At 45.7% G+C, this 27,495-nt stretch overlaps 1 protein-coding gene across 1 annotated transcript in view; it reads left to right on the top strand.

Moving 5' to 3' along the window:
- The window catches only part of htr2cl1 (5-hydroxytryptamine (serotonin) receptor 2C, G protein-coupled-like 1), a 107,842-nt gene that overhangs the window by 3,525 nt on the left and 76,822 nt on the right, over positions 1-27,495 (top strand). The window contains exons 2-4 of the mRNA XM_047336247.1: positions 14,013-14,119; positions 14,945-15,002; positions 22,853-23,003. The gene's annotated coding sequence lies outside the window, so the exon portion shown is untranslated. The remainder of the gene's footprint in view (positions 1-14,012; positions 14,120-14,944; positions 15,003-22,852; positions 23,004-27,495) is intronic.

Here is a 27,495-nt window from a genome sequence, read left to right as displayed (position 1 = left end):
TGATGCCAAATATCAACTGATTCCAGTGAATAAAATGTGGGGATTCGCTTATTTTCTGGAGCTTATAGCATGAGGACGAAGATATTTGAATATGCGACCTTCCTTTTCCTTTCTGATCGTTTATCATCTGAAACGATGGTTTCCTCCGCTTCTGTTTCTTCCTCCCCACCACCTCCAGAGCAAGAGACACTTTCCCGATAAGCCTTTTATGCGGCACCAACAATTTTTAAGAAGTCTTCGGAATCACAGGATCAACGCAGGTCAGAGAGGGAACGAGGGGGCGGAGCCACGGAGTCGGCTGAAGACGAGGGACGAAGGGTGAAAATGAACCGGAGAGGACGGAAGGCAGGGGAAAAACTGGAAAGAGCAGACGAGGGAGAAGAAAAAGAGGGTGATGTCGAGGAAAATTGGCGAAGTAGAGAAGCGGCATTTGAAAAGAGAGAGAGAGAGAGAGAGAGAGAGAGATGTCCTCTGGTTCAAAGAAAGTCAAGAGAGAAGCGAGGGAAGAGGACAAGGCGACGAGGGAGTGGCCATCATGTCACAGATCTGCAAAGTAATGTCAAATATTACAACTTAAACACACACGAATGTCCCAAAAACATCTCTGTGTGCTTTTGCTTTTTACTCACCAGCTCAAAATAGTAGAAACAACAGAAACCTCTCGCAGGGGAAGGAGTCTTCCGTCTTCCATAATCTGGAGCATCTGGAGGCTGATGGGCCTGAAAAAGGTTAATTCGATTGAGCCGGAGCATTATTCATTACAGGGCCGCATAAAAATGATTCATAACAGTCGGGTCTAATGTTTCTGCAGTTAGTTCAAAGGATGGAGAGGAAGGGGAGACGGGAAGTGAGAAGGGAAACTGGAGAAGAACCATAAGAATTATTTCTTGTTTCTTTGATCGTCACGTCTAAAAATATATGTCAGTATAAAATTGGCTATGATGCCAATCCCTTGATATTAAGGGGATATTAAAGTTGAAAACTGACAGAAAATGGAAAATATACATCCTGTGCAGCCTATAAAATGTATAAAGGTCTCCGAAATATCGAAGCGTCTTCCCGCCGATGGGGACGTTCATGTGCAGCTGTAACACATGTTTCCACGTTAGGTTTTTGAGAAATTCTCCGTGTCTCCGCTCGTTCCTCTTGGCGCGGCGGTGCAGTGGTCGGCCATAAGGGTTCTGGTTTTTAAAAACCTTCCGGCCGGGCCGGAGGCCTTTCAGTGTGTGGAGTTTCCGTGTTCCCGTGAAGTAACCGTGATTAACAATCTGTTAATCTGCCAGCCTGGGAATATAAACCAGTAATTCTCGGCTGAGCAGGAATTATGTTTTGTAAATCCTTATTTCTAATAAGTTTGCCCCTTTTTCAAAGGACACTATAGATCAAACTGACTCTCTTTTAAATTGAATTTTCTATTCGCACTTAATCACAAATGTTGTTTGCGCCCCGCCTCAGTAATAACTTCTGTGTTAGGTGTGTTTTCTTGGCCCACGGGAGAGAGAGAGAGAGAGAGAGAGCGCCTTGTCATTTTGTTTTTCTCTTCCCACACTTCTCACTTTTTAACCTGCTCCTCGTATCTCTCGTGTCTTTATTGGATCTCCGGGGATTTTCCCAATTTAAAAGGTGAAAATAACCACACACACATTCGCTTCCATTAGATGTAGGAATGCCGTAAAGAATCTCACCGCCTGTCTAGGCTGTTAATGTTCATGTGCGCGATGACTTGTCATTGTAGGTTCGTTAAATATGAGCACTGCTCCTTTAATAGGAAACTTCATGTGTCTTCATTATAATTTGGCTCTTAGAGATTAAAAAAAATGTATAAATAAATATCCTTCAAATTCTAATTCAGCATGAAGCCAACCAACATTAATTTAATCCCACAAATAGGTCGTAATAATCCGGTTGATCAAAAACAACCTATGTAGTTGTTTTTTTGGTGGACGACTCGAGTCTCATGCATCGGCATGTCAGAGAAATCCAAAATGTGCGTATGTTTCATAATTTTTTCTTGTGGAGATTTTGCAAGATTTTAAGATTTGTTGTTTTTGTTTTTAAGAGTGCATGTGAGAACACAAAGGGGCTGGCAAAGAGGATTAGACCAAAGAGCGTGAACACGATGCTGCCGTGGCCACTTCAGGGAGAAGAGGACAAAAAAGAGAGAGTAGATTAACAGTGGCAAAACATCCGCTGGTCCAGTGAATCACACTTTCTGCCGGGGACGGTTCAGCGGCCCCGACTCTCACAGTCACCGCCGAGGGCTGTGGGCTGCAGGAATGAGGTGTAACAAGAGAGTTTGCATCATCAGTGCACCGCTGAAAAGTCCACGTGAGTTGAAGAGCGGGCTGAGCTCGTGTGGAGGAGCAGGGACGAAAGGCCACTTGGGGTGAAACGGGCAGTTTGACCAAACTATACGTCACAGTATTTCATGCTGATATCGTCTTCATCACGTGACTGATGTCGCCGCCCTGAAGTGACAGCTCCACATTAAGTACACGTCTCTCGGTCAACGTCATGAAACTCAGCTGCTCTTTAGATTGTGCTATGGACCTTTGCATTTCTTCAGTCACAGCAACACAGCGGGCCGCAAACCTCAGTCGTCCGTCAGCGCCGCAGCGGCCCTCTGCCTCGTGGAGCCGGAGATAATATCAATGAGTTCCACCGAGTGAGACGTGGAGTGGCCGCAATCAATATGTTGATGGCGTTGAACCAGTTGGCGGGCGGCACGGTGGTGTAGCGGGTGACAGCAACAAGGTTCTCGGTTCGAACCGACCCGGGGGGCCTTTCTGTGCGGAGTTCGCATGTTCCAATTGATTCTGGCGGTTGTCTGTCTCTGTATGTCGGCCCTGCGATTGGCTGGCGACCTGTCCAGAGTAAGGGTGTAGATGGGTAAGATATGCAGGGGCTTGATGGTGAAGGGAACAAAGTATGGTTGTCATAAAGGGCCGTCTGTTCGACCGAGGGAGAAGTCTTGAGACGGCATCACAGACGATCGAGGGCTCAGGGAGGAGGAGTGCGTTGCAGTTGTCGATTCCGGGAGGAAGAGCATCTCTTCAGGGTATTGAAAGATATGAAGTTAGAAGACGTGATATTGTCTATATGTGGGCTTAACATCCCTAATTGCACTCGTCGTCCAGCCGAGTCCCATGATATATAGAAGGGTGACCTTTTACTGAGTTCTTCTCTGCCCTTGAAAGTCGGTGCACTATTAGGCCAAATTTAAACTATACCGCGATAGAATAGAATCAGCATAGAAAATCTAAGAGGCTTGACCAAAAACTGCTCCGAAATTGACCCCAATTTGTGAAAAATGTGGAAATGTCCAAGTTTATGGTCCTCTTTATACATTTCCCAGCAGGTGTATTACTCAGTATAATTCTGCAGTTAGAGCACTAATGACAGAGAAGTGCAGCCTCTTGTGCCGCTGTGCCACACAAATAGCTCCCCTCTCGTCTTCTCTCTGCAACCCACGTTCCCACAGCTCCCTCCCACCAGCTGCCCCGACCTCAGCGCCGCTCCCTTCCAGAGGGCGATTTCAGCCATCGCCCCGGGAGGAGGAATTAGCATTACTCGCTAATTCAGCGGCACGTACATGATGAAATAGGCTTAGCGAGGATTTTATGGTGATTGTCAGGTGGCAGCTTTAGGCACATCGCCAACTTGAGTTGAAATAGCATATGGGCAGTTAAACGTAAGTGCTGAGACTTTCACAGCAAAACACACAAATAAAGTTTTATTACATTTTGTATACCATGAGCTAGTTAGCTTATTTTAGCATGGAGACAGAAACCAAAATTGGATATAATATAAAATTCTACATCTGCAATAGATTTATTGAGTTTTTTCTTTAGGAATGATACTGATACTTCAACTGCTTCAGCTGATTTTAAGTATTTATGTATTCAGAAGTTTAATAACGATGGATCATATTTCATAAGGCCAAGTGGCTGATGTTATTTAGTCCCCTGTAAATCAAATACCAATCAAACTCCCCCTGCACAGTCCCAATGAAGCAGATAAACCGAATATTTTGAATTTTTACTAATTCCCAGGGATGTTTTAATTTTATTTATTTACTTTGTTCCTTATTAAAATAAAGGTGCATAACCAGAATAGTTATCACATGCGATTCTTTACACCAACACTAAAGCAGATAAATTGCTTTTGCATTCTTAATCTACCGATCTCTTTGTAACAATAAAAAACTGTTCTGGATGAGATTGTATTTTGAAATACAAAACTCCTTATAGAGACATGTTTTCCAAGATACGTTTGTGTATTATCTATTATCTAAAGATAGTGTGAACTGGTCAAATGTAATCCACCACCAGTAAGTCACTGGCTCATATCTTCTCTCGCTCTCTCTCAAGGGCAATTTATCATTTGCCTCTTACCAAAAAGTGACTGGTCACTCCAGATAATTCCATCACTGCCGAGCCGACGGGGAGGTGATGACATCAGGCACACACACACACACACACTCACAAACAACAAACACTGATAAGTAAAATCCATATGTCTTCTCGAGAGACGGTGAGAGCGGCTGAGGAAACGGATGGGTGAGTCAGGGAGATGGAGGCATGATAAAAAAAAAAAGGAAAAGGAGTATTGTCATACATGCTGTTATTGGAGCCAGAACAGAAAAATAGGCAATACGTAATTTCAACCTTGACACTGCAGTTTGATCCATAAAACAGCTGGTTCGTAATCTGGGAGCACAGCTACCTTCCAAATGGCCAAATAGACCATTGATTCCACTTCTGGGAGGGTTGCCACGACAACGCCAACATCCCCTGTATCTTAAATTTCTAGACCTCAATGAAATGAGGCCTTAAAGGGGGAAAAAAACAACAACCCGTCCTTGGCATAATGTCTTAACCTCTTTGTTTTATATTCATAGAAATGTGTTGGTGCCATGGTTCCCCTTTATCGGTGCCATTAAATTCCCTCGTCCGGGGCGACTCTTGACTTTATTTGACCTTGACGGCCTGAGAGCAGAGTATTAGTTGTTTGAGTACCGGCTCAGTGTGTCACTCTGTTATTTTCTGGAGGCTTAAGCAAGTTGTCATGGGCTCTTTGACTGCATGACTAAACTGACCAGCACACGCTGTGAATAATGATGTCACCGGAGAGAGGACGGTGGGAAAGGAAAAGGAGAGACAAAGAGGAGTCAGGGCTATTAAAATTTATCTGGTGAGAACACAAGTTGCTCATTGACATTGCTGATTCGTGCTTGTGGGGGGATACGCCGGTCAAATATTAATGAAACTATCTGAAACACTGATATTGTGGAGCCAGAGGAATAGACAAGGAGTCGTGAGAGTCAGTAGGATTTATCTTCTAGAGATTGTTAATGCTCGTACAAAATTGTTGGGATATTCTTTTTTGGTTCAAAGTGGTTGGTCCATACCTTAGCAATCTCTTGAGGTATGCCGTTAGTGTGGCTGAAAAACTAAGGTAGATTACTATCATTAGTACTTGATGGATACATTAGCTGCGTACCAAGGCTACATTTTAAGACGGGGGGGGACTCGGCTTCGGCTGTCCCGATTCAAAAGCTCCTTAAAACGCGGCTGAAAAAATTTGTTCTTCCATTCGCGATGGATCCAATGGGCGGATCCTTGCCTGCCCATCCTATCCCAGGATTCATTTACGCGCACCGGTGACGATCTTTCTCGTACCGTGGGCAACTCCAGCGATAAGGGTGGGAGACACTGGTGACGGTCAAATAGGAAATCCACCATAGACCGGACCATCTCATATCAGTTCGGCCCCCCGCGGTGTTCATGGCCAATGAAGACCACCTGCCCAGGAGGCGGCAGCTAAATTGGGATACTTCAATTGTCTGACTTTGATTTGACTCTTCAAAACATCCGGTACCTTGTAGAGTATTAAAACACCACCTGTGGGCTTTTGGGATTGGGGGCACGCTAACCGAACCAGGCAGTGCTCTGGAATACTCGTAGGGCCAATGCAAGAATAGACATTGCCTCGTTTTTTATCCCTCCATCATGAGGTAGTTCACCGTTTTAAAGGAACGGCAAGAGAAAACACTGCAGTCAGCAGCGAACCTATTGAGCCAGTTTCAGGAAGGTAATTACCAGCAGAGCCTTGGAGTGCAACATTATCCAAAACGCTCTGCCTCTCCATGCCGTCTCGAGAGGAGAGCACTCGCACAACCACTCGGAGGACACACACACGCACTAAAAACACGGGTCCGCGCCCTCGACTGTAATTATTCTTAAACCCCGTTTTTTAAAAAGCAGCGCAGATGAGAGGCAACAGCTGGGACTGAAGTCGGCACCACGATAACCTCCATATTAACGCTGTCAGACGGAGATTGGCACGTTTGTGTCAGGAAAATCTCTCAAAGGAAGATTCAGTCTTCAATAGCACTTCTTTGGAAAGGACTTAATTCGATCCATGTTCTTTTAAATGAGTAATTTCCTATCAAATATGACTAATTAATAGGTGCCAATGTTAATGGTGGCTCGTGGTTGAATGATTGGCTTAATTATTTGGTTAAAGCCACATTTTTTAGAGAATGATTTTGAAGGGCTTACTAACAGACAGTTTTTAACAATAATGTGGAGGATGGATTTTTTTTAAAGTCAGTAATCTCTGCTAGTAGCGTTTCGATGCCACAGGCTGACGACCGCCAGTTGTATAGTGTCCCTGTATGTGCACAACATATCTCATATTTATAATAGTGTGTGCCGTGAGCTGTGGTCTTCCTGCTTTCCATGATCCATGGCCACACTTTTCTGTGTGGCCAAATAGGTGATGTCTGCTCTTTGAGCAGACATCACTACTTGAATTAACGCAAATGTTCGTGATCTATATGCAAATGTTCGTGATCTATATGCAATTGCTATAAACCACAAAATTTTAAAACTGTTCGTTTGTTACTACGTCGCAGTGGTCAGATCAAGACCACACGGTGAAGCAACTGGTCAATCTGTCTCGACGTGAGAGCGAGGGGAGGGAGAGACCAACAGGGAACTCTGTTGCTTGTGCAAAGAGGATAAAAGCTTCTGCCCCATTTGGCTGAAATAGAAAAGCTTTTCAGTTCACAGTTCTACTGTGGTGTGGTAGACGGCACAAACAATTTCCAGCTATGCTCTAAAGCATATACTATACATCCCGACAATACAGCAGATTGGAGCACCAATTTCATTGATGTGTGTATTTCCAACGGAAGGGATGTACAGTTATAGAAACTGCAGAGGTGAGAGTGAAAGCTTTTGGTCGGAGTAGGGTTGCAAAAAGGAAGCACTGCGACAGGTGACAAGTCAAAGGAAACTTTGTTTGACAGAGAAGACGGATCAGAGGCAAACGGAGAAGGTCAGAGGAGACGAGGAATGAGCTGGTTGAGAGAAGAACGAAGGCAGCTGAGGAAGAACGGACGGAGACGGATGAATACGGTGTGTCCGGAGGGAGCAGGAGAAGACTGGCAGGCGGTGTGTGTGTGTGTGTGTGTGTGTGTGTGTGTGTGTGTGTGTGTGTGTGTGTGTGTGTGTGTGTGTGTGTGTGTGTGTGTGTGTGTGTGTGTGTGTGTGTGTGTGTGTGAGAGAGAAACTGGTGGGCGAAGGCTGGATGTTGGCACAATGAATATGAACACAGTCAATCATGGAGGAAAAAAGGATCAAATAAAAATGGAAGTGGCGGAAGATGCCGTCCAAAGAATTCTGTGGAGGCTTCAGTGTAATCGAGAAGATGGACGTCAGCGAGTGTTCTCGGGTAGAGTCCATTAGAGCGAACCCCTTTAGTGCGATCTATGACCGCAGACCTCAGAATGTCTTGAAAGCTCCAAGTTCATGAGTTGTGATGTTTTCAGAAAGGCCAGAAAGGTTTTTTTGTTGTTACTTTATGTTTTCTGAAGAAAAGGGTTGATATTTCAAATGGCCTAATCTGTTCCCTCGATCGTTTGGCCTTTGTGTTTCCTGGAATACTGTGTGGTAACTTGGTAGAACGTTAACCTCGGTTGTTGTCTTACATGACTTCACATGTACGTACGTTTTGTTGAGTTAACTGGAACACACTTTGTGCCGCTGACGTAGCTCAACAGAGCTGAACTTTGAAGTTATAGAGAGTGATCCGGTCCAAATAGAGGAAAGCTATCATAGCCTATTAGCTCTGTTGTAGCCTATAAAGAGTATAAACTGTAATGTCTGGTTAGCAAACAAATTAATTTTGACCTAACTGGTGCTATCAATGTCGCAAGTTGTCTAGCACACTTTGTGGAAATTTAGCCAACTATAGTCCAGGAAGTCGCTACTTCACAAAACTGCCAGGACGTTATATTCCAGATGGGGAACGTTCACGCAGGACTCCAAGATGGTTGCCTCCATTGGAAGTGAACCAGATCAATGGGGATTTAGCTGATATTGGTGTGGGACATAATGTAGAACTCTATGAAACTGAAAGTTTCACAATCACCCATTTTGTAATCGGCTACGACGCTGGCACGCCATGACCCCCTGAGCCACGATTGTCCTTCAACATTCACTCGTTGCCTCTTCCTCTTCTTCACGGCCTCCTCCTCCTTTTCTGTGAGTGCGTGGGCAGTTTTTCTATGAATGTGTCTGAGCCACAGATGGAAAAAAACAATGCTCAGAAACCCCGACAGCAAAAGTCTTGCTTGCTTCTTCATATCGAGCTATTTGCAATATTTAGTCTGTGTCATATTGCTTCCTGTAATCATATATGCTGCACCATGTTAGCTATAAGGTGTATGTCTTATACTATACCCATCTGAGGTTCCTCTTGAAATTCATGATGTGCTTCGTGCCCCACACATCTGTTGTGTGTGCAGTGACTGTAAAGCTGCGGGACGAAATTCATGATTCTTTGCTGCATCAGATTTTATCGGATCCACAACGGCAATTCAAAAGTTGCAACACGGGACAGGCAGGTCGTAACCAGCTTGGCTTCTGCCCGTCGTGTCATATCTACGACGGTTGTGCTGCGCAATTAGAGGCCGCATCGTTTTTTCCCCAATCAACCCTGAGGAAATAATTGCAGATTTGTATTCGCCGTTATGGAATATTTCTCATGAAAGAGGTTTTAAACCCTAATGTGTTTCTCCGACTAACACCAGAACAACAAAGAGCGGCCACGCAGCGATCAGCCTCCGGAGTTTGTTGTCAATCGCTCAAAATCCAGACGTTGTCGCTGTAAAGCCATTCAATTTCCTTTATTGCCGCGCGGTTGGGGAGTGTGTGTGTGTGTGTGTGTGTGTGTGTGTGTGTGTGTGTGTGTGTGTGTGTGTGTGTGTGTGTGTGTGTGTGTGTGTGTGTGTGTGTGTGTGTGTGTGTGTGTGTGTGTGTGTGTGTGTGTGTGTGTGTGTGTGTGTGTGTGTGTGCGCGTGTCTGTACAGTGGCCTATTAGAGAGAGAGGCTGTTTCAGTTTAGTTTGCAGTATGAATTTAATGGCGCCCCGAGTGTATAATAACATCTGGTGTTGCAGGGACGAGGGAGGATGGAAAAACATTAGATTCTGGTGGAGTCGTCTGTCCCAATTCTGTCCAATTCTGAAGCGAGTGGAGTCAGTTAAAGTCTGCCAAGTAATTGTTCCCTGACAAACCTGGTTATGTCACAATTGCTGCTTTCCGGACTTGAATCTCATATAACAGAAGCTGAAGTTAGCAGCATGTAGTCTATATTTTGGATGGAAGTTTTAGGGATATCTTAGCCTCATGGGCAACAGAACAACCTGTGAACACAAGAGCGACATATTATAACCAGCGTCTGTTAGTACACGTGAAGACCTACCTCACATGACAGAAACATGACGTGGGGTTTGGGCTTCACTTTACAGGAGCCGTCATATCGCCATATCTTCATTTACCGTCTACGATTATAACCTCGATGTACAGCGTTGTTGAGCGTTGGCGAACTGTCGCAGATTGAATACCCCCAGCAGACATGGAGATATTTTACTTCTGGAGAAAAAAATATCTATATTTATATCTAAAGCTAAAAAAAACAACCCACTGAGAGTCACAGTGTATGTTTAGATATTCGTCTGGACGACGTGTAGTCGCATCGTGTCGGGCTGAGAACACGGGGAGAGAGAGAAGTGCAGCGGAGGATGAGGAGTGAGGAAGAGCGACAGCGTTACATTTAAATGAAGCCCACTGTGCATCTCACACTCTGATAAGGTGACACCCCAGGGACAACAGAGTGGCAGCTGGGTAACAGAGTGTGTGTGTGTCTGTGTGTCTGTGTGTGTGTGTGTCTCTCTCTCTCTCTCTCTCTCGTGTGCCCCGGGCCTCATGTTGCTGCTCGTTCACGCTCGCTTTCCAACAACCTGTGTGCCACTGCAGTGCAGCTATTTCAGTGACTCACCTGCAAGCGGCTGCAGCAGACATGCCCCCGTGTGTGTGTGAACATGTGATTGTGTGTGTGTGTGTGTGTGTGTGTGTGTGTGTGTGTGTCTTGCCCGAAAACTGATTTAGACTCATGATTAGCAGCTGACTGGGCAAGGGCGTGAGGCTGGTGTCGGACCAGGAGGCATCGCACACACACACACACACACACACACACACACACACACACCTCCTAATTAGGAAACTAATCTCTATAAATAGGCGACAGAAGAGCGGCAGAGACAGAAGAGAGCGAAGGAGCGCTTGCAGCTTTTGTCCAAAGCCAACAGCCCCCGAGTCTGACACTCAAACACGCTCGGAGGTCTTCGCTTATGTAAACGTGCAGTTTCATAATGGCTTTAAAAAATGTGTGAAAAGGGACACGAATTACTATAATCACATTAGTTCCTGTTTTCACACCGACGCGGCTGTAAAATCGTCGTTTGAACAGTAAACCTCAATCTGAAGTCACCGACGCGAGGCCGTCGAGTTATGAAAACACAAGCAAACATGACGAGTGCCGCCGCAGACATTCTAGATATGCTTTCAGTAACCGTCGCACGTCAGAGGAGAACGCCGCTCGCGAGAACAACAACAGAAAACACATTTGCAGGAAAGGATAGAGAGAGAAATGATATATATTTTCTGTTACGACTTGGCAGCATAAAAGAGCCTGTTGTCATACGCAGCCGTGAGAGGCTGCGTTCACAATAATGCGCGCGAGAGTGGGGGAGGTGTCGAATCCCGAGTCTCCTCGTTTGACAGGAAGCAAACGTTCTGCTCGGCTGCGAGACTGTTCAGGCCGCAGAGACGCGCCAGACGACAAGAGGCCATTTGGAGGAAAAGGAAATAAGAAGCAGGGCTTGACGGCGACGCGCGGCGACACCACGCAAGTGTTGACAAACACGAGGACATGAATTCATATTCAGGATGTCAAGACACGCGTACGAACAACACCGACCCCCCCTCAGTCTGACGTGACAGACTGAGACAAACAACAAAACAAGAAGTGCCCAAAGGAAAACGGAGAGAGGGAAGAGGAAGTAACAGAAGAGTGAGCAGAAGGAAAAACGAGAACTCGTCAATCGGAAAGAGGATTTTGGGGACAAAGAAATGAAGCGACGGAAAGTCCAGTCGTGGAAGAAGAAACTCGCATGGAAGACACAGACGTCATTATCAGCAAAATGAACTGTTTCACGGAAAATGGTCTAATTGACTGACACATTATGTGTATTATGATATAAAATATGATATTATGCACACACAACATTTTACTAGGATGCCATATTAGGGCCATTGTAGTGGGGGGAGATTACGGGGGAGGGGAGTAATATTTCAAGGGAAAAATGTCATTTCTGACATTTAGGTCGAAATAAAACTCCGATATTGTCTGAGATGAAATTTGCAAATTTCTGAGAAAAAAAGTCTGTAAAATCCTGTCTTGTTTTTCAAGGAACTACGTCGCTTCAGGATGACCACGGACGCTTCCGCATGCCGTGGGATTTGTAGCCCAGAATCAGCGTATTATCATATTTATTTCTCGCAAATTTACGACTATCTGAGTTTCTTCTGTGTAAATTTGTCAGTTGTCTCTAAATATTACCCTCCTCCCACAGGTCCGCAATGGTTTTTTTCTTCATAAATTGGCCCTATTATGCCGTCGTATTTTTCTCCAGGTGCAGTTACAGTTTCAATTGATTTATATATAGTTAGTGGAAGTCCGGCAGTTCACAAACTCAGAGTTCCGGTCTTTTCCGAAAGATCCCAGGAGAAAATCTAATTAATGGGGGATTGAAGAACATTAGATTCTTTCTTTTTATTATGTTAGATGATTTTACCTCTTTGGGCCTCAGACTGAAATGATTTCAATGAATCCGCTTTGTTCCACTTTGCGCTGCACAGAGAGTCATTTTGTCTCCGACAGAGCTAATGACAGTCAATTCTGATGTGATTTTTCATTTATTATTTTATTTTAACAAGTTGTACCAATCCCATGCTACGGTGGCCCTGAAGTGCAAATCACAACGACCACAAATCCAAAACCACGACGGCAAAAACAGAAACTGACGTTGAGAAGCATTTTTCAATCGTGGTTTTTTTAACGTAACATCTTAATCTGTGTGAAGCTATTAAGCTCTAGTTGTTAAATCCATTAAACGCAGTAGAAGTACAATATTTGCTGAAGTTGAAAGAATAATAAAGTACATGTACTTTCCACTTCATTAAAAGGAACAGGACAACCGTTCGGGTCGTCACACATCTGATGAACACACACACACACACACACACTTAGATACGATCCGTGTCCGCGGGGCCCGGTGCCGCCGCTCATCGGGAGGTCACGACGGGAACGTGAACGAGGGCCGTGAGGAAGAAGGATGAGAAGGAAGGACGAAACATTTTTCCGAGAGAAAGAGAAGGAGGCGGTGTGAAGGGGAGACGATGGGCCTTTAAGCTCAGTCAGTGCACGGAATGAGAACGGATGGAGGGAATATGAAACGGGAGAGGCAGGAGACCGGAGTCTCTTTGGGAATGTGTGTATGGGACTGTCTGGAAGGTTGGTCGTCCCGTATCCACCAGTGATCCGCGTCCCGTGATCTAATGAGAGTTGGGAAAAGTCTGCAACTGAAGTAATAGTGAAAATCGGGTCGTTTGGAAAATTTGACTGGGAACATTCGATGAATAGACTGTAAAGCCTTAAATTTCAATTCTTTAAAATTCCTTTTCAGGCTGATTATTCAACCCGAATAAATCACTGACATCACACAAACCTATAACAACGCACAGATTCGTCCCTTCGTGGATGCAGGGGCTAAATCCAACAGTGACGACAGCCCCCATTCCTTTTGGAATAACTGCGTCTGTTTTCCTCTCCGTTCGTCTGTTTACCACCAAAAATGTTTGATTCATTCCGCGTCGCAAATCGCTCCACGACCAAGTGATCACATACGGAAACCTGAGGTTGTCTTTAAACTCCGTTTCCCGTGAATGACACAGTGAAGAACAGAGGAACAAGTCTTATCTTTTCTTTTCTGTGGACGAAAAAGAAAAGTATTCACATTGACGTCTGAAAAAAAATAATATAGGCATCTCTTTCGGGTTTTCCATGTTGGGAAATGATTCCCGCCACTTTCCATCAATTACACACTGTTGAGATACACCTTCCCCAACACATTCATCGTGTTGCACTGTTCATTTTTGTCCCTTTGTCTTTTGCATGAAATTGAAGCGGCCAGTCGGGAAACACAGCTCCAGTCTCAGCACGTGGGTGGATGTTTGTTTTTGTTTGTCATGCAGAGAAGATGATATGATAAAATGTTGGGTGTGAGCGTTTCGTGACGAGAGGGTGAAAGGATGACGTGCCGCGTGGGAAACTGATAAGAGGTGTTTGTGGATTTGGATCTTCACGCTGTGAGGGCGACAGGCTGGAGATGAACATGGATTTGTAGTGAAGAGAAAGGGACAGAAATGATGATTGAATCCAGGCTGGAGAAATCACAGACCTGTGTGAACGTGTTTTCCACATTTCGCTTCCTCTCTCTGGTTCCGCCGCTCGTCCCTTCACGCGACCCGGGGATTCCTGCCTCTCGCTGTATTTGCTCTGTAAACCTCTCTGTTACAAATCTCCTGTCTCTCTCTTCAGTGACTCCTCCGGAAGCCTGAACGGGAATTCAAATAGATTTGTCGACCGATGACGTGTCGTCCAATCTGTGAGAGAGGGATCAAAGTCTTCCCTGGATGAATCCTGCGGTGAGGATGGTTAAGGCCTCTTCACCTCCTCCTCCTCCCCCTCTTTGTTGTCCTCCGTCAGGCAGCGTCTTTAGAGGAAAGTCGATTGGATGGAAGAGGGAAGTCCGGGCCCTTTCCTCAGACACAAACTGAGACCTCAAAACCTCCAAATCTCATTATGACAAACTCCATTTTATAAAAAAAGAAAAGAGAATATAGCTCCATGAATAAATCACAGATTATTGTTCATCCCTCTTCGCAAATTACTAAAGTTCATGCATGTTTTTTTTTGTGACTGTCGTCGTCTTTCAAAAAGGAACTGGTTGTAGATTAGTTTCTAGCTTTTATCCCAGAAACCCGCCCCCAGAGACACTATCTCCCACTTCATTTTCATACTTTCATTAATTTTTAAGGGTCATAATCAGCATGAAATCCACGTGTGATTTACGGAGGCAGCAGCTCGTCACACAGCCGGTGATTTAAAAAAACGCTCATCGGCGAGGAGGGAGGGGCTGAAGATCAAACCGGAGCGATGCCTGATGCATTCATTCATTAAAAGAAACAACCTATTAAACATTTACCGAGGTTTGTAAAATGTGTTCGGTGCAGACGGGAATAACACAAAGACTAAATACAAAAAAAAAGACGGAAAAACAAGTCGCTAATTTAAGAATAAAAGTAGGAGACCATGAGAGGAAAGCGACGGCATGTCGGTGAAACGACGTCTGCCTGGAATTTCAAAACGCTTCGCGGCCTCGTGAAAAGTGGAGTTCAAGGTCGAGGTGACGTTACAAAGTCGGGTCTCGTTTTGTGTTTTCATCCCGTCTTCTTTTTCCGTCTCCGCAGCGACGAGCTGAGTGTGTTTGCTTTGGTCACCGAGGGAGAGGAGGATGGCAGGAGGAAGGTTAGAGCCCACACACACACACACACACACACACACACACAAAGACAGCCACTGGGACAACGTGAAGGAATATATAATAATAAACATTATGATTATTCATCCAGTTTTTCGTTAGGAAAACGGCTGCTGTTGTCGTTAGCCGTCCATTTTGGGTCCTCGGCCAATCAGACGCTGTGTTTTTGACTGGTCAACCATTTGGGCCAAAGACTACTAAAGCAAAAGCTCCTGAAATAATCTGTGGAACGGTGTAAAATATTAATACTCTCCCGTAGGAAAGTGTTATCAGTCTGGTCATGTGACGACGGACTGACAAGTACATAAGTGTCTTTACATTTCTCAACTGTTCTATACACATCAGACGGGACCTGGGGCCTGAATCCACGTCCCAGTCCATCTGCACTTATTATGCACATTCGAAACCACTGGGAGCAGTTTTATTTCCCTGTTGCTGGAGGGCACCAGGCTTTTCCTCGCTTCCAGCGCCAAACCAGGACAAACACGTCCTCGGGTGTGATTCCCTTGATGTCGGGGTATTGCACTTTGAATTCTGCATAATTTGGAAGCGGCCTTTATAAAAAAGACCCCGTAGTACTCACGCCCTCGGCCGAATGGTGCGGGTTACAACCTGCCGAGGCAGGACAATGATTCCCCAGAGGTTTGCGTCGCTGTATTGTCTCCCTCTGAAATTTGCTGAAAATGTGCTGCCAGGAAAAAAGTTCCCGGAAAATGTCCGCAACATTTGCAACAGAAAGAAAGAAAGAAAGTGTGTGTTTCACCCTGAACTTGGTGATCGAACTCAATGTCATATGTATATATATATATATATATGGATATATATATATATATATATATATATATATATATATACAAGTTGCTGAGGACATAGAGGGAGTATATTGTTAGCAAAATCAGTTCAGTCTTATTTCATGTAAATTATATTTTACGGTCTTGTGCAAGAAATTAAAATGCAAAATTACAAATGTTTAGAAGTCAGAAGTAGACAAATTGTTCAAAATCGGCGCTGATGTCAAATGAGAAGAAGCTCTATTTTGATGTCATATCATTTTTTTCTATATGTGGTGTGAGGCGCGTTTAAAGGCAATGAAACCAACAATAAATCTTAATGACGGTAGAATCGAACCGCGTGTGAGAACAGGAGCTGTACAAACCTCACCACCTGGGGCCGAGCGCCGTCTCCTCAGCACCACGTTCTGTTTCTGATGCTTTCCCAGCGTTTGAAGAAGATGAAAGCCGAGGCGCAGGACGAGAGCGTCGACACGACCGCTCCAGATGGCGTCATGGAGTCTTTATCGATTGGTGTGTTGGAGGATCCAAAACACGCTCGTGATGCCTTCAGGGAAAATCTGCGCCAGTAGTTCTCGACTTGTTTACATCAGAGCATGAGCCAAGTGAAGAGACGAGTCAATTGAAAACCGTGGAATACAAATTAAAGGCCTCATACCAGCGATGCACACTTATAATATATAATCCCATGAGGCCAATGCTGACTTTCTTATACTAGTTATATAATGCTAATTTAAAAATGACGACCTGCGTACCACATGATGAGGAATGATTGGTTTCTATCTACGTAAGTTTATTGGTTTGCTAAAGTTACGTTGTATGACTCCGACCATAGGATCATGAATTATTTTCCGATCTCTATGAGCTTCAGGTCGCGCCTGAATGCTGATCCTGACGCCACCAGCACAAGATGGCGGCACCTGAATCGGAAAAGAAATTTGGCCCCATTATTTATTTTTTTTCATTTTTGCGAGGAGGAAGTAGAAACACGTCGTGTCTAACGGTTACATTCATAAAATTCCTCTCTGGAAAACTATGTGGGGGGGGGGTCAGTGATTGACAGCTGTTAGATGGATCGATGGAGGAGAGGAAGAGGAGTGACGGGTGGTGAACACTTCCCCCCACAGGGCCATCGATCTGTGCCCCGTAAGTGGAATGGAATTGGTCCCGCTGTGGGGCAGCAACCCCTCTTACCTCGAAGTGTGTGTGTGTGTGTGTGTGTGTGTGTGTGTGTGTGTGTGTGTGTGTGTGTGTGTGTGTGTGTGTGTGTGTGTGTGTGTGTGTGTGTGTGTGTGTGTGTGTGTGTGTGTGTGTGTGTGTGTGTGTGTGTGTGTGTGTGTGTGTGTGGTTTTAAGCGGTGTTGTTACGGCAGATAGCAGGCCGCAGCTTGATAAGCATCCAGGGAATGGGAACGCCGCAGAGCAATTATTCTGAATGATCCAAAGGCGAGACGGAGGGAGGAGGAGGAGGAGGATGAGGAGGTTGGTTGAAAAGAAGGGAGGACGGAGACGGAGAGGGATGAAGTTGAGTAAGTTAGTTGAAATTGAATAAATGGCGGCAGGAGAAAAGGATGGAGCACGAGGAGGAGTGAAACAGACGGAGACCGCGTCGGACAAAGACACGAGGAATTATCCGTCAATCTGGATGATGAACTCTCGTCCTTCCCAGATCTCCATCTCTCCTTCGTCTCCTCCTCTTCCCTCCCCCCGTCTGTCTTTCAGGTCTCGTCTCCCTCCGTCACCCTCGCTCTGCGTCTCCTCTCCCCCCTCCGTCAGTCCCGCTGATGGGAAGATGAGAAGGAGAAGGAAAAGAGCCGGGATCAAAACCTCCCTGTAAACTCGAATGAACCCAAATCGAAACTGCAGAGATCGGAAGTGTCAGGAGTTTTGTTCTCAGGAAAAAAGCTCCAGGGAATCGCTGAGAGTCTTCCCTCGCCGTACAGGCGCCGTCTGTCGGTTTCCGTTCCTGAAGAAAAACCACGAGAGTCTCGACTGGGAACGTTTCCTTTATAGGTTTCAGAGCCGTATAAAGGTTTGATCTGCACTAAATTGCTGCCATCATTCACGAGTAAACCCCCAGGAAAGAAATCAGCTGTGGTTAAATTATGTAATAGTTTTATTCGTCCACGTCCATGAACCTGAAGGCGACAGTCACACGAACACCGAACACGGAAAAGTCAGGAAAAGCTGCTGATCCACGTTTTAGTGTGAAAACTCCGGGTTGTGTTTCAGTTTGAGCGCGATGACGCAGACGACGCCAACGTTCCCTTCTCTGATTGGTTCTTATCAGTCAGACAATCTACTTCCTGTGAACACCACGTGACCAGCGTACGTCACGTGATGTGATGACGTTTTCAGGCGCGTGTTAGTGTGGACGAGGATTATGAGAGCGACGAGCACGAATCACGATCCTCATGCTGCGGAATATTCTCCGGACGTGACGACGGGAAAGACGATTAGCATTGAGACAAATGTGTCGTTCCTTCTCCCAAACGGTTGGATCACTCCCGGCTCAACGGACCGCAGGAGTCATCGCGCGTTCCGGTGACGAACCCTGGAGCCGTGGGCAACTGCTGCCTCCGTTGCTAGGCGACAGCGGCCTGGGCGGAACACGCCGCTGATGCGGGGACGCAGCTTATCTTTGACAGGAAGGAGGAAGCTGTTTACGCGTTTCCCTCTGGATGGTTTACATCACTCACAACCCTGTGTGTGTGTGAGTGTGCGTGTGTGTGTGTGTGTGTGTGTGTGTGTGTGTGTGAAGCTCAGTCACAGGCCGAGGACACTGCGACGTTTCTAAAAGAGTTTTCTTCAGAGGTTTGTGTCCTGCTGAGCTGGAACGCCGGGAGGTGGCAGAGCAGATGGAAAGATGATGAAGGGTTCGGTTCCCACCGGGACGTCCCGTGATGATTTATACTCTCGTGATACCGGAGGGCGATCTGGATTTAAGGGAGAGAAACAAACAAAAAAAGAAACAGTGCCACCAAAGCGTGTGGTGTTTTTTTCTCTGCGAGAACTCGCCCTGAAGAAAATTCCTCTGGGACCTGCTCCAAAGAATTTTGCCTCTTTCGGCTCTTTTCATTCAGAACAGAGACGGAGGCCCTTCTCTTTGTTGCGGAGGTTTCCTCTTCCCCACCACCTCCATCACCCCCTCTTCCCTGCTACACGCTCGTCCCCGTCTGATGCCAGCATTGTCTTTCTCCCTCTGTGCTCGGCTGCCTGACTCTCCGCCTGATTCTCCCTCCACGTCTCCTCGTCTCACATGAATATTCTCTTCCTTTCTTTGTTTTTTCTAAATTTTATTTTCTTTCTGCGTCGAACCAGGGCCTCCGACTGGAAAAGAAACTCCGGTGTGTCCACAGGAAAGTGCAGATCCATCAAATCTGCAAATGGTCTGGTGATAGTTTTGGGGAAAAAGAGGATTCTACACTGTATCGCACGTCTTTCCTCATGACTCCGCCCCCTTTCCTATAATAAAGCTTTATCTTGATGTCATATTAAACATGGCGATTTTTTTTGATAACCTTAAACTATATGATGTTGTTTTTATATTCAAAAGGAAGTAATAAAACACTCTGGAGGATTTTAATTGTACTTGCGATCCCAAGATGGTGTCAAGGACGTGTGGTGGTGAGAGCTTGAAAATGACTTGTGATTGGTCGCGTTTGTTTCTGTGCTTGTCTGTTTGGGATCCGGATACAGAAAGTTTTCCTGCCGGTTTGTTTGTTAGAAAGGCGACATACACGGTGATACTGATCCATCTGGTTAACAGATATTATAGATATTGATCAGTCTTCAAATTGACACGCCTCCTCTTCTGTCCTGACCTGAGATCAGATCCCCTTCAGTCACGCTCGGTGCCAGAAAGCAGCTCGGAACCTCGGAAAATTTAATTTATATTTCATCACTTTCTTGAGGGCGTGCAGCCACGTCGGTGTAACTCGATGCAACACCGGGACGGCGCGTGCAAGAACGAATCCATGACAATCCGTCGGCAGACGAAGACGAAGGCCTTTGATCGCGACGCTCACGTCTGGGAGACGAGGGAAGTGGAAATACCTCGGATCCACGGAAACACTTTCTTTCTTCCACCTCGTGGAAATCTGATCGGACAAACAAAGGGAGAGGGGGTGGAGTTTACTGAAAGGCTCCTCCCAGGCTTCTCTCAGGCTCCTCCCAGTCTCCTCCCAGGCTCCTCCCACCGCCTGTGTATTAATGATTGTTACTTCACCACATGTAACAGAGAGAGAGACAGATTGACACTGATTGAGGAGACGAACCGGGAGAGGGAGAAATATGACTCTAGGTTTTTCCAATGTCAAACCAGGTTATTGTTTAATCCACTCAACATGAAGATAAGGCAGCAAACACGCACACGCACACACACACACACACACACACACACACACACACACACACACACACACACACACAATCCGAGGCAGCATGAGGTGAAACGGCATATTCCTGGAAATCACGCTCCCTCTCCCGACAGACATATAATCTTGTCTAATTTATTTCTTTTTGCTCCCTCTCTCCTGAGCCCGCGTCCTTGTGAGGAATCCACATCGAGCGGCGCGATTTCATTTAACCCGCAGGTAAAAGGTCGCAGGGCAGAATCCCGCTGTGCTCTGACGTCTTCCCACTTGGATGATCGGAGTTTCCCGTCCAAGGAGATTCTCCTCACTGGATTCATCCGTTTGGACCGATATCAAATTTCTCCTGACAGAAGAGTTAAGATTGTCATTATCTCCCCCGCTTATTGTAAATGGTGTGTTGATGAGTCACACAGCAACAACGGTGAACAGGTATATAAATAATCTCAAAAACAAGCATGTACTCTGAACTAAAACGACAACTACGACGAAAATGCCTCCAAGGGAACACGAATCCAAAAATTAAAAAACAGCCCAACTGTTGAGGATGAAGGTGTGATTCCCATTTTTTTTCCAGGCCCAGAAAGATGGATGAAATAATCGCGTGGATGATACGTCGGACCAGAATATTAATGATTGTGAAAAAGAAAACCGGGGTAAAACCCTTCAGGAGTTGAAACAGACACACACACGGAGAGGATCATTTGTTATCGTCAGACATGGCGGCCGAGCGCTGATGGCATCTGTGGGAAACCCAGACGGGCGTCGTAATGCGGTGTCACATTCGATGATGGAGCCGCCGTGCGGAGGAGTCACCCCGCGTCCCGAGGACACGCTCGCAAGTTTAGTCAGAAAACAAAGCAAACCTGCAGCAAACACACACACAGACACACACATTCGCAGGAAGGAGTACGATTCCAACTCCTTTTGGAGTAACAGTTGTTGATTCGATCTGTCAAACTGTTCCAGGACGTCCAGGAGCGTCAGAGAAGATCTTCTCCACCCCAGGAGGTCGCGGGCGCCACGGAACACCAGAAGTGACCCGGATGAGAAGCGTCTGGGTGAACCGTGGCGATCAGCTGATTCTCTCTCTCTTCATTTCTTCAGCTCCGTCCGGTTCTTCCGCCGCTCGTCTTCGGTTTCCCCCGTCTCTCCTGTGGCAGCGTGAACTGGTCTCTCCAACAAAACCTTTCGGACACATCATCGCATCACGTGCGTTGGTGCTCACGCCGCAGTCATGGATCTACGACACACACGCACGTATCTGCACGCTCATGGGTTACGTCCCTTGAACCGTCCCGCAGGACAAAGAGTGTTTTCATTATGAATTCATGGAGTGAACGCTCAACAGCGTTTTCCCAGAATCCCCGGCGCCCCAAGACTCAACACAAAGTAACATAATTTGACTTTTATTACATGGATTCTAGTACTTTTCAGCCTCATGTCCATTAACTCCTGAATAAATGAAAAAGAGAGGTTGTTCTCATGATTAAACACTTTTTTTTTTTAATCATAAATCACTGACTGAAGCTTTTTTCGCCCTGACACTGACTGACTGACGCTGCCTGAGGAGAAAGTGATGAGGAGAGAGAAGCCCTGATATTCTGAACTGCTGCTCCGGAGCCGGCTCTCATTTGTCGTCCCGTCAGTCTCCGTCCCGCCTCCGCGCGTCAGGAGCGTCAGAGCTGACGGGAAATGTTGGAGGAGGAGGAGACGACGACGACGACGACGCAGCCTGGAGACCAAAGTGCTTCATTCACAGTGATGAAGCACTTTATTAAAGTAGTTTACAAATTAAATTATGTATCTCTTCATAAATAGACTCAATTACTAATTAAGTAATGGTTAGATTTTTCTTTTTTGGGCTTTAAAAAGAGGAAGTATAAAAGGAAACTGGACACTGGACGTCGGCCTGCTCCTCCTCCGGACCAAGACTCTCAGAAATCAAACCGCTTGGAAGAATCCTCACCTGCTGGAACCCCGAAGTGATTCATTCTGCTCGGCCATTCGTCCGTCTCGTCCCCGAGATTCATAGTCAAACCTTTAAAAACCTCATCTGCCTCCGACCTTGTTCTGTTTGGCCGTTCGCTGAAAACCGACTGATTCCAGGAACCTGGAAAACCGTCCGCGGGGAACAGAAGCACGTGCTCAGAGTGATACACGTGATGTGTTCAGGAGGTCTATGAAACTTTAAATGGCCCTGGGTGGGAGAGAGAAAAAAGGTTCCACTGATGCAGGCTGACAGATTATATTCATCTCCTCCGATCTGAAAAGGAAACGTTTTATCACAAAAAAAACTTTCTATCATGTATGTGATATTTCTATGTTTTGTATAATCTGTGTGCAGAAAAAAAAATCGGTGTCTGTGGCAGTTACGGTGGATTCGGGCAATGTTTTAATAATTGATACTGTGGCCATGTCTTTTCAGTCAGCTGCCTCGACTGATTTTATTTCTTCTTGTTGGGAACTTTGTCAAGAAAAGTGCTATACAGTACAAATAAAGTTAATTATTATTAATTCCTCTCATAGTTTACATGATTTAATATCTTGTTATGCATATTAGCTCTCTCTTTATGGAAAACACGGGCTGTTGTGAAGGTCGTAGGGTTGGGATATTAATAATGTCGACATTTAAAGGAAGATTTCTGACCAGAAATGTTTTCCTCTCTTGCAGTCGTCCTGCACCTGAAGCTAAAGTCCCGTGATCCGCGATGAGTCACATCCTGCGGCCACGCTGCGCCGACATTCCCGGCTCCCGGTGGTCCGCGTCGCTCGGATCCAGTGTCGGGAAAACTGTCAGCAGATGGGAAAAGAGGCAATGTACAGTAAGTCTGTCCACACATGAATACAGAGCAAATGGTCCAGAAACGTGCGTGTGTGTGTGTGTGTGTGTGTGTGTCCAGGGTCTCATGCAGCAGCACAGATGTTTCAAGACCGGGGGGGAAGATGTTGGTAGGGTGGAACTATACACGATGAACTGTATCGTCCATATATTCGGACGTCTGAAGGCCTTTGCGTGTTATTAATACTTTTCCGAACATGTGTCCAGTCAGTGGGAGCTTTCACACCAGAGACGGAATTGTCGACACATCGATCAGAACGCGTGCTTTGTTGACAGGGTCATATTGAAAAACGTAGAAGGTGGTATCTCAAAGATTTTAACAAATGAAGTAAATCAACTGATTCCAACGGACAGAATTCCTCACGTATCCCTGTTGCAAGTCCCTCTCATGGTTATTCCAAACCAACCATGAATATAGTATATTCACGAGGCAGCGGTCAGAGGGCAGATCAGCTGACGGGGAGCGTCTTGACGGATGCGAAGTGGAACAGATGATGTCAGCTGGATGGGGGGGGGGGGGGTCACAGGCCTGCAGGCGCTGGACAGACAGTTGAACTTCTGGATCCAGGAGCTCAGTTCAGCCTGTATGAAACAAATCGTCTCTATGATCTCACATTATGAATGTACAACTGAAATTGAAAGACGATGATGTTGGAGGAGTTACGTTATTGTATATAACAAAAAACAAAACATGAGGATAGAAGAAGAACAAAAAGAGACGAACACGGTCACTGACGCTGCAGAATCTCATCATTCATACACAACGTGAATAATTATGATCAGTAACACATACGATAAAATTGCAAATTCATAATCAGCAAACATGCAAACATCCCTCTGCCGCTGATCGAGTCATACTTTCTCTGTCCTAAATCCGACATTAAACCATTGACGTGAACATTAATGAAGCTCGTTACACCCTCAGAGAGATTTACACTATATTCTACAGCTGCATTATTAATTATCGGAAAACAGATTTCAGAGAGGCTGATGTTTGGGATCATGAAACCCGACGACGGTTACAAACATCTGTGACGACGCGCGTTGGGGGATCCACCGGCCCAACGACGACGATGATGATGATGTGCTGCGTATTAAAATCATTTTCCACGCTCCAGCGCACGTTGTCGCTCATTAAGGATTCCAGCGCTTGCTGAGTTTGTTTTTGTCGTGACCATGGACCTGTGAAAGCCCTTTAGACTATTAATCAGTCCTCGTGTACAAGTGTGTGTGTGTGTGTGTGTGTGTGTGTGTGTGTGTGTGTGTGTCGCCGCTTTTAACTGCCACTCTCCAGCAAGTGTGTGTCACATCAGTGTGCACACACACGCACACACACACTCTCCTCCAGTCAGATGAGATGTAGTCAGTTGTCATATGGCTCGTGCGAACGCCACCGGAATATAAAACAGATGACCGCCGTCGTGTTTTTTCTCCCCCACAATGCTCGTGTGACGGAGAGAGAGAAAGACAGAGAAAAAAATGATGCAAGAGAATAAAATAGCATGAAAACAAGTTCATAATTCATAATTACAGGGGAAAGTTTTGGGGTATTTTGCAGGAAATTCGTACGGACGAGCTGCAAACGAAACAATGACAGATTATTGCCTCATAAAAAAAATATTGTCAAATATTTGACAATCCGTGTCAAATATGAATTCTCCCGTTAACTCGTTTTTGATCCTCAGACTGAAAATGAGTTCCATGTGCTTACATGGAAGGGGCGGGGCTTATGGGCTTATGACCTATACTGGCTCCACCTTTTGGGAGCCGTCTGTCGTCCATCTTTACTTGCAGACTATTGGTTGGGTTATTAGGGAAAAAAGGACTTTTATTGTTGGTATTTTTTGCGACTGTTAGAGGCAGAATTATTATTTGTTCATCATCATTGTAAAAGGGATAAAGGAATAAAGGTGGAGAGTTCCCCTAGCTGCATCTTCAGAAACCGAAACCCTAGCTGGAAATCTATCATGCTCACGTTCTTATTAAATGTGCGTTTGAGCCGATAACTTGGAACCCCGTTGATTTCCAGGAGGGGGAAAATCTTGTGGGTTTTTTTCTTCCCGTAGATAAACAGAATCCCGCAGACAGACTCTCTGTATATTTCCTGGCAACGCTCATTTTTTGACTTCTTTGTGGCCCGTGGTGATTTTAATAATCTCCGGTAAGCGATATAAAACAGTAGGTGAGCACGAGGCAGACGTGGCGGAAAGAAACACGTGGAGGGAGCTGATGGAAAGTCATCTGAGACGGGAATTCCATCTCTTCACCCGTTTCTGTAAATCTGGATTTGATTAAACTTTAGCTGGACAGACCCAACGACAAGCTGCAGGAACTTTTCACCGACAATATTGTTTCATGATTGAATAAATATGATATTCAGTGATTCTAGGAGTCGCAGGACTCCGAAGCTTGCCTCTTGTTTCTCAAGCTCAAATCCAGACTGACGTTCTTTGGCTGAAAGTGTTTCACATTTTTTCCAAGGAACTTGCGCTCCAGGGACCCGTTGAGAGAGTTTCCCCACGGAGCGGACGTTTCGTCGTCATCGTGCCGTCCACCACGTCAGGGTCGGTAGTTCCTTGATTCTCTCAAGTTGTCCGACAAACATTTTGCTAATCAGCCACAAAAAACTTGAGTAGGTGGGAGCTTTTTATGTCGGACTTGTCGCGCGTGCAGTTATTTCCTGGAGGCGTAATGTTCCAGAGGAAACTTCGTACTGCACTCTCACGATGCTCAGCAGGTTTGGATTTTGAGTTGGTACGTTGGTCCGTCTGCTCATCATCATCATCATCATCATCATCATCATCATCATCAGCGTTGGGACTTGCTCCTGTGAAACGACTTTTGGTTTGAGCGTGTATTTTCGTTTTGTGTGGAGTTCATATTTTCCTTTTGGTCTCGTAATTTCTTTTCTTTTTCTTTCTCTTTTACTTCCTGTCTTTGTCTGCCCCGCCCTCATGCGGTTCCCCTGCGCTCCGTTAGTCCCCTTGCGTTTCTTTCTCGGTCCTCTTCAGTCTTCTTCGTCAGGGTTTTCTTGATTCGGTTCAGTCCGGTTGGCTTCCTGCTCGTTTGGGTTCCTGTTCCAACCCGTCAAACAGAGACTGTATTGAATATCTTCCCTGCCCCGTCTAGCGTCTGCACTTATTATATATTATTTACATTCTTACCCATCATGCAACGCTCTCTGCTCGTGACGCTGACGCCGAACTCTACAAACTAAACGTTGGATCATTAAACTACGATACATATAGTGAAACTTTGATCACCTCGCAAAGGACTTTGAATTAAATATCAACCATATTCATCCTGAATGGATCCAAAAAATAGATTTTATTGATACAGTCTCTCCAGCACAAGATGGCGGCTGACACGTTGCGTGACAGGCACGATGTCGCCGGTGGGCCTCTGCAGCAATAACACACCATCTGCTTCCTCAGAGGAACTTAAGTGTCAACTCGAGGAGAAAATAACTCGGGGAGACGTTTCGGTTCAGACCCTGACGACGGGTAAAAGTACAACGAGATTTACATCCCGCCGTGTGCAGCTCCTGCGACTCGACAAGCTGCTGAGTCACTCGCCCTTTCGCTCGGCCGCGGCACCTGGTCGCAGACGGTTCGCGCGGCGGGTTGCGACCCGTCTGCGACAGAGAACCCGGTTCACACAGGTCCTGTAATGAGGCGTCGTCACGGAAACGCCGGGCCTTGGTTCTGAGGGGAAGAATCTGAGGAGTCGGCTGCTCATTAAAAAAAACAACCCTCTGCGGTGACAGTCGGGCAAATAAATAAAATAAAATGAAGACAAAGCTCTCCTCGTTAACTTTGAATTCTGTCAGGCGACAGCGTCGCGACGAGAGGGCCGGCAGACGCTTTCATCAGGTCACGCGTCGCGACCTTTGTGATCTCGCTGACGAGTGGAAACTTCCGCTGCGACGGAAAACTTTGTCTCTTCGTGGGAACGTCTTCACCGGTGAGATGAGGAATCCCCCCGATGATTCTGTTCCAACATCCCACACGTCTCCTGAAGACGTTCAGCACCTGTCGTGAATACGTGGGAGCGTTCTTCACGTACAGTATGGTTTCATTTTCATTAATGTAGAATTAAATCAGTCTCAACAAAGGACATAAAGTCTCAGAAGAATTCCCAGACGTTTCTTTAGCACACAAGCCTCCAGACGTAGAATATTTTCTTTGTGCTCCGGGCAAAACTCTGTTCCCGACTGATTACAACACAAAACAATTGAATGAGGAACACGAAACTGAAAATATGCAAAATTATTAGATATCTGCCAACAGAACTGAACAGAGGAGATTTCACTTTGCCAAAAATCTTAAAAGACATTTAGAAATAAGCTTGAAATGCACCGACGCACAAGAAATGTGACGCGCGAAAACGTTTGTTGAATATAAGATATTTCATCTCACACGCTTTTTCGCTGCTTCCAACAGTTTAACTTGTTTCATAGACGGATAAATAAAACA

This window comes from Scophthalmus maximus, chromosome 12, assembly GCF_022379125.1.
Source record: "Scophthalmus maximus strain ysfricsl-2021 chromosome 12, ASM2237912v1, whole genome shotgun sequence".
Classification (NCBI taxonomy): Eukaryota; Metazoa; Chordata; class Actinopteri; order Pleuronectiformes; family Scophthalmidae; genus Scophthalmus; species Scophthalmus maximus.
The sequence above is the reverse complement of the archived record's forward strand: the minus strand, read 5'-3'. Positions and strand labels throughout refer to the sequence as shown.